The following is a 13,297-nucleotide window of genomic DNA, read 5'->3' as shown; positions in this document are numbered from 1 at the left end:
GACGGCAATGAGGGGTTTAGGAAAGCAGTGAAGGCTCCGCTCACAACATCAGGGAGCATTACCACCCTAGGCCTGAGGGCTAGAGGGGAAGGAGTGGCTAAAGGAATGCAGAGAGGATGGCTGCAGGCAGAGGATGCCTGGATGGAGCTGTGGCCTTCGGGCAACAGACAAGCCAGCCTGCAACATCCAACCCAGCAGGAGGGCACGGAGGAAATAACTACCCTACCTCACTCTCCTCCCACCCTCCCAACAATGGCTGGACCCACCATAGGCTGAATTACACTAGAAATCAGAAGACAAAGATGGACATTGATGCTGATGGTAGAGATCAGCCTCTCAGGGCACAGAGCCACGTGGATAAGGGAGGAAAGAGACACGGAGGACACAACAAGAGATGGCCAGCCTGCTCGCTGTCCTTGTCCCTACAGAAGAGTGTGCTTCAACTGCAGCACAGGAAACTGGCCTAGTCGCTCTTTGGGGGTCAAGAAGATGCCAGTAAGTCAGAAGACGCCATCCTCAGCATCTATGTGACTCCAAGGCCAGCTTCATGGGCAAGTGACCTGTGCAGTTACACAAGGCACTATGTTCAGAAGGGCTTCCTGCTTGATCTAATGCTCACTGACACCATCTTGAAATTCTTAATAACTTTTTTAACAGGGGCCTCACATTTTCATTTTGCACTGGGCCTCCTAAATTATGTAGCCAGTCTTGTGCAAGGCAAACCATTTTCTTCAGCTGGTGAGACTAAATTTTCTAAGCATCACAGTATGCCACGTATACTATTCAAAGCAAACAGACCCAAAGTTAATATTAACCAGAGTAACAATGTTATAGCAGAATATATAACATAATAAAGTGAAGGGACATTTTACCTTTTTTTTTTCTTTCCTCTTTCCCTTTTGAAGTCAAACTGCAAAGTGGCTGAGAAACCAAAATTAGCTGGCCCCTGGAGAGAAATGGACCTTAATTACAACTGCCTCTCCATAGCACAGAGGGAATGGATGTTGGCTCTTACCCAGTTAATGTGATCAACACAGACAAACAGAATAATTTACACCCTGGGGTGGACTCTCTTGATATATTCCACTTGATGAGTTGCAGCCATCAAATTAGCCAGGTAATTGCCAAAGCTACCCTTGACCTTGTCTTGTGTGCCTGATGTACACAGGCCCCAGTTTGGGACTCATTATTGAAAACACACGCATAAAAGTCTTGTTGATAGGCTGGTAACATTTACAAACCATATTTCTAAGCCAATGCTTTCTGAAGGACTAAAACTTGAGACTTTACTGCTTCTGCTTCATTTTCCTGAAAGACTCTAACATCTTTAGCCTTCCTCTGAGTAATTACAGTTTTAAAAGCATCTAGCAACCCCAGGTGAGAAGCCAGAACAGGAGCAGTGACTGCCCTTCTCCCATTCATTTCCTCCAAGCACGGGACAAAGCAAAGCACAGAAAACTTCCAGCAAGGCAGAGACCGAACTGGTTTTTGACAGCCTTTTTCACTCACCCCTTCATTTCAGAAATAAGGGATGGCAGATTCTAAGAATTTTGTTTGTTTGTCATTTAAAGTTAAAATAAAATTTCAATAGATCAAATCAAAAGCATGTACAAGACCTATACTCTATCAAGGAACCTATAGCCCAGGTGGTAAATCAAATCTATGGGCATCATGACAGAATCACAGGATCAAGGACTGCGGTGTACACTCATGAGCTCTGTTGTGGGTTGAATGGTGGCCCCAAAAAAGATATGTCTGCATCCTAAACCCAGGAACAGGCAAATATGATCTTATTTGAACAAAGGGTCTTTGCAGATATAATTAAGTTGAGGATCTTGAAATAAGACCATCCTGTAAAATGCAACTTAAAACCACAACGAGATAGCACCTCACCACTGTTAGAATGATCATTGTTAGAAAGACAAGAGATCACAAATGCCAGTGTGGATGTGAAGAAAAGGAAACCCCTGTGCACTGTTGGTGGGATTGTAAATTGGTACAGCCACTATGAAAAACAGTATGGAAGATCCTCAAAAAATTAAAAATAGAACTACCATATGGTCCAGCAATTTCATTTCTGGGAATATATACAAAGGAAATGAAAACACTAACTCAAAAAGATATCTGCAACCCCATGTTCATAGCAGCATTATTTACAATAGCCAAGACATAGGAACAACCTAAGTGTCCACTGATGATGAATGGATAAAGCTGTGGTATATATACACAGTGGAATGTTATTCAGCCATAAAACAATGAGAAAATCCTACCATTAGTAACAACATGGATGGACCCTGAAGGCATCATGCTAAATGAAATAAGTCAGACAGAGAAAGACAAGCATTATATATCACTTATATGTGGAATCTAAAAACAAACAAATCTTAAGAACCCCACCAAACTCATAGAAAAAGAGATCAGACTTCTTGTTACCAGAGGCAGAGGACAGGAGAAGAAGGAATTGGAGGAAGATGGTCAAAAGGTACAAACTTCAGTTATAAGATACATAAGCAGTAGGGACGGAATGTACAATATGATGTTATAGTTAACACTGCTGTGTGATGTATGGGAAAGATGTTAAGAGAATAAATCCTAAGAGTTCTCATCACAAGAGGAAACATTTTTTTTTCTTTTTGTGTTTCTTCTTTGTTTATTGTATAAATATGAGACGATGGATGTTAGCTGAACCTTTGTGGTAATCATTTCACACTACACGTAAATCAAAACATCATGCTGTACACCTTAAACTTATAGCGATGTATGTAAGCCTTTCTCAATAAAACTGGGGGGAAAATTATCTAGAATTATTATCCAGGTGAGCCCTAAATCCAATGACAGTTGTCCTTATAAGGTACACACAGAGGAGAGGAGGAGGCAGGAGTGGGAGTGATGCAGCCTCAAGCCCAGAAATGCTGATAGCCACCAGAAACTAGGAGAAGCAAGCAAAGAATTCTCCTCCAGAGCCTCTGGAAAAAGCCTGGCCCTGCTGTTAACTTGATTTCAGACTTCTGGCCTCCAAAATCGTGAGAAAATAAATTTCTGTTATTTTCAGCCACCCAGTTTGTGGTATTTGTTGTAGAGGCCACAGGAAACTAATACAAGCCCTCAGCCACATCTCTCACCTGTGGCCTCAGCTTCACCTCTCAGGGAATGGAAAATATGAGGCCTTCCAAAGCAGCCCTTCTGCTTTCACAGTGAGCCTAGTTCTGGCCCCAGAATAGGTCTTTTCCGCAATGCAGTACTACATGTATTTGGAGACCATAATAATCAGGCTCCCACAGAGCTTCTTCTGGCTACAGAGCCCCTCATGTCATGCCTCAGGGGAAATGAGCTCCACCTCCCACACACTAGACCCCGCCCTGTGCATTCCCCCCAGCCAGAATAGCAGGGAGGGAACTACCATCTCCTTTGTCCTCAACACTCTTCTCCTTCCAAGGTGGCCAAGTCTCATTAATGTTTAAGCAGCCAGGTTACGCTATAAACTCTTTTGAAACTTTGAACTAAAAACAAAACAAACTTACAGCTTTCTCACGTGTGTTTCACGGACATATCATCAACTATACAAAAAAGATTTTTTTATTGAAACATAACCAATCAGCTATGAAACATATCTAAAAAATGCCTGTTGTTGGGACTTCCCTGGTGGTCCAGTGGTTAAGAATACATCTTGCAATGCAGGGGATGCCGCAGGGCAACTAAGCCCGCACGACACAACTAGAGAGCCCATGTGCCGCAACTACAGAGTCCATGTGCTCTGGAGCCCACGTGCTACAACTACAGAAGCCCGGGTACTCACAGCAACGAACAAAGAGCCCGTGCACCACAATGAAAGATCCCGCGTGCCACAACTAAGACCCGACGCAGCCAAAAAATATTTAAAAAAAAAATACACACTGTTATTTAGAGAAAAGGGGGGGGGTGATTTCTGAGCAGTCACTTACTCTAAATTTTGACAGCCTAGCTAAGTTTGCACAAATCAGGTTACTACCAAAGAATCAAAACACACAGGTTTCTGAAAAACCTAACATTCCAGATCCAACTAGATGTACAGAAGAAATGTTCCTGGGTTCAAATCCCAGCTCCACAACTTACTAGCTACTGACCTAGGGTAGGTCACTCAGCCTCTTGATGCTTTAGTTCTCTTACCTGTAAAGGATAATCGTAAGGCTCTCTCTTGCCGGATTCTCTCTGCTTTGCCCTCCAGATCCAACCTCCTCCCTTCCCCACCCTGCTCTCAGCCCTGGGAGGCTGACTTCTATAGAAAAAAAGGTAGTCCCTGCATTTCTTGCCCTCTGGCTTCTGGTTGATTTGGCCAATTGGAAGACACCAGCAGATTAGAGGCGGGGAGAAAAGAGTGGCTGGGGACTTACTCACCTGGTGCCTCCCGGCCAGACCATACCTAGGCAGTAGCTGTATTCTTCTACTGAAGGGCAATTCCAGAAACTGCTCTTTCATGTCACCCTTTCAGGACTGCACACTCATCTAGCCAGTGTGGGTGACTTCCCTTAATTTGCCCACAACTTTATGAATATGGTAGTCCCCCATTATCCATGGGGAACACATTCCCAGCCCCCCAGTGGATGCCTGAAACCACAGATAGTGCTGAACCCTATATATACTATGATTTTTCCTATACATATGTAGCTATGGTAAAGCTTAATTAATAAGTTAGACACAGTTAGAAATTAACAACAATAACAAAATTGAACAGTTATAGCAATATACTGTAATAAAAGTTATGTGAATGTGGTCTCTTTCCCTCTCTCAAAATATCTTAATTGTACAAATGTAACGCCTTTTCCATCTTAACTAAGCATTTATCATTCACTGGGGCCGTAACTTTTTTTTTTTCTTCAGAAAAAAATGCACCCATGCACAAATTTTGCACAGCATTTCAAGGGGGACTCACGCCTTCTTGGAGCCCAACAGGGACACCGTCCGTGAGGGTCGCAGGGCCCAGGTTAGGGGCTGTAACTTTTGCAGTTTGAGATATGATAGCAAAACTAGCACAGCACATATTTCTTTTTCCTTCTTCACAATTTCACGGATAGAGGATTCGTTCTTACCGTAAATCTCAGCAACCTCAGCATAAGGCTTTGTTTTCTTCCCTCGTTGAGAGCTTTCACCTTTTCACTTAAAGTAAGCACTTTACAGCTTCTCTTTGGCATATGAGAATTCCCAGCATCACTACCCTTGCGCTTCTGGGCCGTTATTAAGTAAAATAAGGATAACTTGAATACAAGAACTAAAATACCACGGAAGTGGATCTACTAAGTGACTAACGGGCAGGATACGCTGGACAAAAAGACGATTCCGTCTTGGGCGGGGCGGAGCAAACTAACGCGAGATTTCATCACTACTCAAAATGGCGCACGATTTGAATTGTTTATTTCCAGATCTTCCACTTATTTTCGGACCATGGTAAATGAAACCTTAGAAAGCAAAACTGAGGATAAGCGAGAACTAGTATAGTCTTTTCATTAAACTTTCTTCAGTTGTACCCTTTTTTTGTGTGTGTGTGTGGTACACGGGCCTCTCACTGCTGCGGCCTCTCCCGTTGCGGAGCACAGGCTCCGGACGCGCAGGCTCAGCGGCCATGGCTCACGGGCCCAGCCTCTCCGCGCCATGTGGGATCTTCCCGGACCGGGGCACTAACCCGTGTCCCCTGCCTCGGCAGGCGGACTCTCAACCACTGCGCCACCAGGGAATCCCTTCGGGCTATTTTGAGTGATGCCGCTGTGAGCATAAACCCTATGAAAGGTTTATCAGCCACGGTCCTACAGGGAGGCAGACAACACACTCAAAAGAGTATAACTGGGCTTCCCTGGTGGCGCAGTGGTTGAGAGTCCGCCTGCCAATGCAGAGGACGCGGGTTCGTGCCCCGGTTTGAGAAAATCCCACATGCCGCGGAGCGGCTAGGCCCGTGAGTCATAGCCGCTGAGCCTGCGCGTCCGGAGCCTGTGCTCCGCAACGGAAGAGGCCGCAGCGGTGAGAGGCCCGCGTACCGAAAAAAGAAAAAAAAAAAAAAAAAAAAAAGCCAAAAAGTAGAAGCAACCCAGGTGTCCATCAGCAGATAAACGGATAAACAAATGTGGTATATGCATACAATGGAATATTAGCTTTAAGAAGAAAGGAAATTCTGACACGTGCTACAATATGAATAAACCTTGAAGACATTACGCTAAGTGAAATAAGCTAGTCACATAAGGACAAATATTGTATGATTCCACTTATATGAGGTACCCAGAGTAGTCAAATCCGTAGAAACAGAAAGTAGAATGAATGGTGGTGACCAGGGTCTAGTGGGCACGAGGAAATTAAAAGTTTTTGTATAATGGGTATGGAGTTTCAGTTTGGGAAATTGAAAAAGTTCTGAAGATAGATGGTGGTGACGGTTGCACAACAACGTGAACGTACTTAATGCCACAAAACAGCACACTTAAAAATGGTTAAAATGGTAAACTTTATGCTATATATATTTAACCACAATTTTTAAACGTATTTAAGAAATATTAATTGCTCACCTATTACACAAAGCACCGCACTGGGGATACACAAACTGGAAGGTCACTGTCTCCATCAAGGGTGCTCAGCTCCTGCACTTCCCCCATATACCCCTCATTCCAGCAATCTGTTCCCTAATTATGTCTTGCACTTTCAAGCTGGAATACAAATTCCTTCAAGACAAGGGACTAGATCATACTCATCCAAATCCCTAGAACTTAACAAAATGTTGAGCACATCCTCAAAAATATTGGTTGAATAAGTGAGTAAAAATCTAGCCAAAGAAGTCTATGTTCTTTTTTTCCCAAGTCTTCTAGCCAGTCAGTACTTAACATTTCTTGAAGTTAGTTACCTATATTTTCAGAAATGAAAAGAGTAGAACCTCACGCTAAACTCACTTTAAATTGTTCTTTTGACAAACAATCCTACTAATTGCATAAATTGTGGGTTTTAAATCAGAACTCCTTTGTTTGCTAGCCATGTGTCCACGGACAAGTTATTGACTGCCCCTAAGCCTGTCATCTGTTAAGTGGGAATGCTGACATTACTATAGTGGACATCTATTGCTTTGTAATCCAAAATCTATTGGCCAATCTCCTGGTGACAGTATAACAATGTTGTGCTGGAGAAACACCCTTGCTCCTACTTCTTAGCCTATGGCTCAGGGATGAAACCCGCAACCAAGCCCAAGCCCTAGACTAGTGTAGAACTCAGGAATGCTGGGGTATTCTATCATGGTGATAGAGACAGAGGGACGGTGAGGACCAAGCCTGGCTGTCATTATTGCCTAATCCCAAACCCTGACAGACATCACTAATTGACCACAGCACTCGTTCCTACTGAGCCTGGACCCAGCCTTGGATTCCTCTTCAACCCAGCTCTCCAGGCAGCCACTACCAATCAAATCAGTCAAAGATGACAGGCAAAATGAAACCAATTGTCTTAGCTCCAGAACAGCAGTTGGCAGTTTTTATGTAAAGTACAGTGTAGTAAGTATTTTAGGCATGGTCTCTAATATATATTCTTCTTTGTGTTTTGATTTGTTGTGTTTTCAGCCCCTTAAAAATGTTAAAAAGCATTTTTTGATCTTTCAGCTTACCAAACCCCCTGCTCTGGAGCCTTGAAATCAGACTCTGGGGCTGTCCCAGAGATCCAGGCACCATCTTATCTCCCTCTGCAGGACTCCTGGGAGCTCAGTACTGGAGCACTTGGAAATGCCACCTCAGTCAGAAGTGCACACACAGAACACACTGAATTGCCTGAAAAGTACAGAGGAGCTTTGATGACAGGAGAGTTTCTGTTCTTATCATGCCAATCCCAGGGCAAGCTGACACCCACACTCTGGGGGAAGCTACAATCCAAGGGAGAGCTACAAAGCCCATGCACGTGCTGACCTTCACTTCTACTTCCAGAAGCAATTTCACCGCACAGCCCCTCAGACAGCCGAACACACTCATTCCCCACAGCCAATGTGAGGAAAGCAAGAGTTCAAATCACTACATTTCTCCATTGTTAGTCTAACTCCTTACAATTAAAAAAACACCTCTGAAATTGTTCCAAGAGACTGTGCCACATGTCTTTTGGCCAACCTTTGATTCCTTATTTATTCCTTATTTCCCAAAGCTTTTTTTTTTTAATTGCAGAGTAGTATGTATAAAAGTTGGTTTGGTCCTCCTCTTTATTATTTTCCTTGTTTCTGGTTTTAGTGGAAAGGAATGAACTTTGCTTGACTGATGTTCATTCATTCATCCAATAAACAATTACTTATAATCCCAATCCACCTCTCAAGGCACTTGCAGGTAGGAAAGACAATTGCAGATGATAATGCAGAGTGATAGGAGGGGTAGGTGCAGGGTAACATTCCAGCATGAAGCAAGGGCAGCTCAGTCAGCTGTGGCGGTGATGAGTACCAGGAGGTCTGCTGGAAGGCAGTGTCACTGCAGCAGAGCAGGGAAGAATGCATAGGGGTTGACCAGACAAGGAAGGATGGGAGGATGGCAGGTGCTGAGACTCAGTGGCCTGAGTAAAGGCTACACATGGGGTTTGGGGGCAGAGGGAGTTGGGAGATGAAGCTGGCAAGGAGACCAGGGTAGGGTCATGAAGGCCTTGGATTCCAAACTCTATCCTGAAAGCCACAGAAAGCCTCTGAGGGAACTAAGCCGAATGACTGACTTAAGATTTTTATTTTCAAAACAAGCATTCTAGTTGCAGTTTGGAGAACCCACTGGAGCAAGAGAGTCCTGATTTGGAGCAAGGAGCCCAGTGTGAAGGCAACTGGAGCAATTCAGGCAAGAAGTGATGAGGTTATGAACTAAATCAGTGACAGCAGGAAATGAGAGAAGGGGGAAGACATCAACAACAACAAAAATAAGAGCTCACATTTATGCAGCACTTTCTAATGACAAAGCACTGTGTGAAGTGCTTTTTGTGTATTAATTCACTTTATCTTCACAACAAGCCTGAGATAAGTTTGGTACCTATTGTCAACCACAGATCAGGAAACCCAGAGAGATTAAGGAGCCCAAGGTCTGAGAGCTATTTGTGTCCCAACCAGAAGTCACATCCAGCAGTCTGGCTGCAGAGTCCACTCTCCTCACAGCCCACTCTCCTAAGCACACCCACAGAGAGTGGATATTCGAGATGGGCGCTGAGTGGTTGAAATGGGGGAGACTCCAGGGCAATCTCCAGGGGCCTGGCTTGGGTACCTGAACATTTGGATTTCAGCTTCTTGAAACTCCACTTCTGAAAGAAGCCCCATCCCCAAGTCTATATTTAGCCCTCAACCAGCATTCCCCATACACCCACACTCTCCCCATCACCCCACCACCCCTTTCTCCTTTGCAGTCCTTGCAGGCGCATTTGGAGTGAAAAACCTCACAAGCACTGCCAGTCAGGTCTGAGAAACCCCGACATCAAAGTCTGCTCTTGGTAATCCAGAGGCTTAGGTCTATTATTTTCAAATCAGTCAGAACTGGGAAAACTTGGAGCAAGCCTGTGTGGTATCCTTCTCAGCAAGCAAGACCCTGGCAGCCCTACCTCTGTGTTTCCCACTAGTTGCCCTAGAGAGCAGAACGTGTACCATTATTTGGCGCCAGCGCTTAACAGAAGCACGTTCGCCTGGCCAGCAGCCTCAGACCCGCAGGAAGAAAGTGGCCCTGGCGGGAAGACCTTCAGAGAGCCAAATGGCTTCTTTCTCCAGGCATGAGAGTTAAAGCAAGCATCTGCAGCAAGAAACTTGTGTTATTTCCTGCGGACAAGGAGACCTCCTGCCCCACCCGGGCTGATCCAACCCACTTTGCACATCCTGCTTCTCTGGGAGCTAAAAATAAATCGGTATGCACTGAAAAACACTCAAACACATCTCCCCAGCACACCCCTTCCCGAGTTCCCGAGGGCAAGAGACCCAAATCTTTCAAGTCCTGAGTCCAAAATGCAGACCACTTCCTCGTCTGCGTTCCACTGGCGCCTGTTGGGGGTTCCCAAAGCCCCCTCCCCACGCGCCCACCCCTCGCAAGTTACTCCTGCGGCCTCTGAGGGCCGACTCTGAGGCCCGGGAACCCGCGAGTGCCCTCGACCCCCACCTCCTCCCCCGACACCGGGAGGGATGCTTCCGGTGTCCCGGGCCACCAGGCGCACCAACGCCCCCTTCCGACCCAGCACGTCCCCTTCCGACCCAGCGCGGCCCCAACCTGTCTGCCCTGTGCGCCTCTGCGCGTCCCTCTGCAAAGTTGCTCTCTTTTTCTGCCACCATCTTCAGGGTCTTTGGTTTTGTTTTATTTTCCCTCAGAGGCACTGAAGGAAGGACGGAGGAATTGACAGGATGAGCTGCAGCCGGGAAGGGCTGCGGGGACCAGGTCTCCGGGACCGCGCGCTCCTCGCGCCCACCCCTGCGCCCGCCGCGCCCCGAGCGCGCCGGTCCCCCTAGCAGCCGCTCCCGGTGCCACCACCCCCGCACACCCGCCAGGCTGCAACTCCGACTACGCTCTCGCTCCGGAGAAGCGGACGGAAGGCGCTGCGACTCACCGCCTCGGCCGCTCCCAGCGTCTGTGCCGCCGCGCCTGAGGCGGCGGCGGCGGCGGCGGCGCCTTCCCTCCGCCCGCCTCCCCCGGGACAGCACCGCCGCCCGCCGCGCCCCCCTCCCCAGCCTGGCTCGCCGCCTCCCCCCCTCGCGGCCGCCGACCCACCTCCCCACTGCGGCCCCGCAGGCAGCCTCTCCTGGGTGGGCGGACGGCTGGGGTGCAGAGGGCCAAGCTGAGGCGCGCGCGCGGTTTGCAGGTGCAGTGGACGCCCCGATGTTGTGCTGGTGCAGCCGCTAGGCTTATTATCCCCGTTATACACGCTAGTCCTAGCCCACCGCCAGGCTTCTAGGCAGTCTCACTGCTGCTTTCTAAGCGGTGCCATTTGTTTAGGGTCGTGGGAAGGTCAGATTCAACGTAGAGCACCTTCTTCCAGGCTTCGATTGGGAGACCCTGGGGTCCCTGCTACGCAGCAGTGAAGTTCAAGGGAGTCTTGGAAGGACGAGCCCGCAAGGAGGGACGGGCTGCTTTGCCTCATCAGTGTTTTCTTTACCAGAGCTTAGCAAAAAGCTGGGAAGAAGGACATCTAAGGGATCTCTTCCCCCCTCGTTTCCCCCACCTCCTGTAGCCCACCGCAGAATGTCACCAAATCTTCCATCTCCACTGGAGATGATAAGAGGCAAATGTCTTGACAATTTATTCAACCAATATTTATCAAGTGACTGCCATCACATGTTCCTGTCCTGCTGCGTTGGCCACTCAGGACCTCTCAAAAAGCTACTGTAACTTCCTATACTTGTCAACTGCAGCAACATTTCCAGAACCCACAGAAGATCTCAATAGCAAGTCAAATTCACTGATTAAAAAAACTTGCTGGTAAAAATAACAAAAAGGCACCATGTAAAGCTGTAAAGGCACCATGACTTGTCCATGCTTGTTATAATGATTACAAAATCTTTTAATATGACTAGTAGTTGTAGAAATGACCGTCACATTTAGGTTCATACATCTGCCAACTCTGATTTGAAAATCACGGAAAATGTTCCCCTGACCAAAGCCATCCTCTTAGTTCTTAGTTCTGCCTTCCATTTCCACATCATTTACTCCTTCAGGCAAAGCTTACAAAACCAAAGACATCTGAGAGTCCATTAAACCATTTATGGGATACTAAAATTTGTTCCAGATTGGATTAGCAGATTAGCTCAGTGTTTTTGCCTCTCTGGGTACACTTTGGAATCACCTAAGGAGTCAGATTTTTTTGTTCGTTTTTTAGTGGTAGGCCTCGCCCCACACCCATAGATTCTGATTTAACTGCTTGGGGTGCAGCCTTGCTTAGGGACGCTTTACAAGGGCCCCAGGAGATTCTGATGTGCAGCCAGGGTTGGAAATCCAGGGATTAGCCAATCATCAAACTGAGCCTGAGGCAATGGGATGACAAACCAAAAAGTTTTGACGCAAGGAAAGGTCTGAGCAGGTGCTGCAAACCTCAAACGTCCCTAAGGGATTAAAAAGAAATAACAAGTGACTTAGCCTGGTTGCACAGGGCCAAACTGGCAAGGACTTCAAGGACATAAAGCACAGTCTCTTTTTTCCACATGGGAAATGCAGATCCAGTGTGGCCACTCAAGTTGGGGATTTTTTCATTTTGTTTTGTTTTTCCTCCACAGAGAAGCCAAAAACCTACATTTAATGTGAACTCTTTTAATTTTAAAATGTTGGTAACTAATTAAAAAAATATTTTTAAAAAGAAGAGTTTATAGGCCACAAGGGGTCCCTAGGTCATCATTTTGTCACCTGTGGCCTGCACAGTTTAGACCTGGTCATTGCCTACAGACTACAGGAAGAACCCTGGTGAGTAGAAGGTGGCAGTGCTTTGGGTGGAGGTGTCTCTGAGAGAGAATGATTTAAAAACCCACTTTATTTTTTTAATTTTGCTTTAATGATCTCTGCTTTTTAGAAAAAAAAAAAAAAGCTTTGTTAAAATATAACTCATACATACAATTCACCGATTTAAAGTATCCAATTTGATGTTTTTAGTATATTCATAGAGTTGTACAACTATCACCATAATCAATTTTAGAACTGATTTTGATCACCCCCAAAAGAAATGCTGTGTTTATTAGCACTCATTCCCTTTATTCTCCCAACCCCCAGCCTCTGGCAACCACTAATCTACTTTCTCTATAGATTTGCCTATTATGTACATTTCATATAAATGAAGTCTTCATACAATATGAAGTATTTTGTGACTGCTTTCTTTCACTTAGCATAATGTTGTCAAGGTTCATCCATGTCATCAGTACTTCATTCCTTTTTATGAACAAATAATGTCCCATGGCATAGATATATCATATTATGTTCATCCATTTTTCAGCTGATGAACATTTGGGTTGTTTCCACTTTGGGGCTATTATAAATAATGTGGCTATGAACATTTGTGTATGCCTTTATTGTGTGGATGTATGTTTTTATTTCTCTTGGGTGTCTATTTAGGAGTGGAATTGCTGAGTCACATAGTAACTCTAAGTTTGACATTTTGAGGAACTGCTACACTGGTTTCCAAAGCAGCTGTACCATTTTACATTCTCACCAGCAGTGTGTGAATGTTCCAGTTTCTCCACATCCTTGCCAACACTTGTTATTTGCCATTTTTCAAGTTTATACCATCCTAGTGGCCATGAAGTGGTATCTCATTGTGGTTCTGATTTGCATGTTCCTAACAGCTAATGATGTTGGTCATCTTCTCATGTGCTTATCTTCTCTGCAGAAATGTCTAT

The 13,297-nt window shown here is 45.6% G+C and overlaps 1 protein-coding gene across 2 annotated transcripts in view; it reads right to left on the bottom strand.

Annotated features, from left to right (window-relative positions):
• The window catches only part of NCALD (neurocalcin delta), a 431,524-nt gene extending 420,921 nt beyond the window's left edge, over positions 1 to 10,603 (bottom strand). Inside the window, exon 1 of one of the 2 annotated variants that reach the window (XM_082675134.1) lies at positions 10,528 to 10,603. The gene's annotated coding sequence lies outside the window, so the exon portion shown is untranslated. The remainder of the gene's footprint in view (positions 1 to 10,527) is intronic. The other variant, XM_082675136.1, reaches the window with a different exon arrangement.
• Positions 10,604 to 13,297: the final 2,694 nt, after the last annotated feature.

Source organism: Grampus griseus (genome assembly GCF_964374135.1).
Source record: "Grampus griseus genome assembly, chromosome: 17".
Taxonomy (NCBI): domain Eukaryota; kingdom Metazoa; phylum Chordata; class Mammalia; order Artiodactyla; family Delphinidae; genus Grampus; species Grampus griseus.
This window is presented reverse-complemented; position numbering and strand designations above follow the sequence as displayed.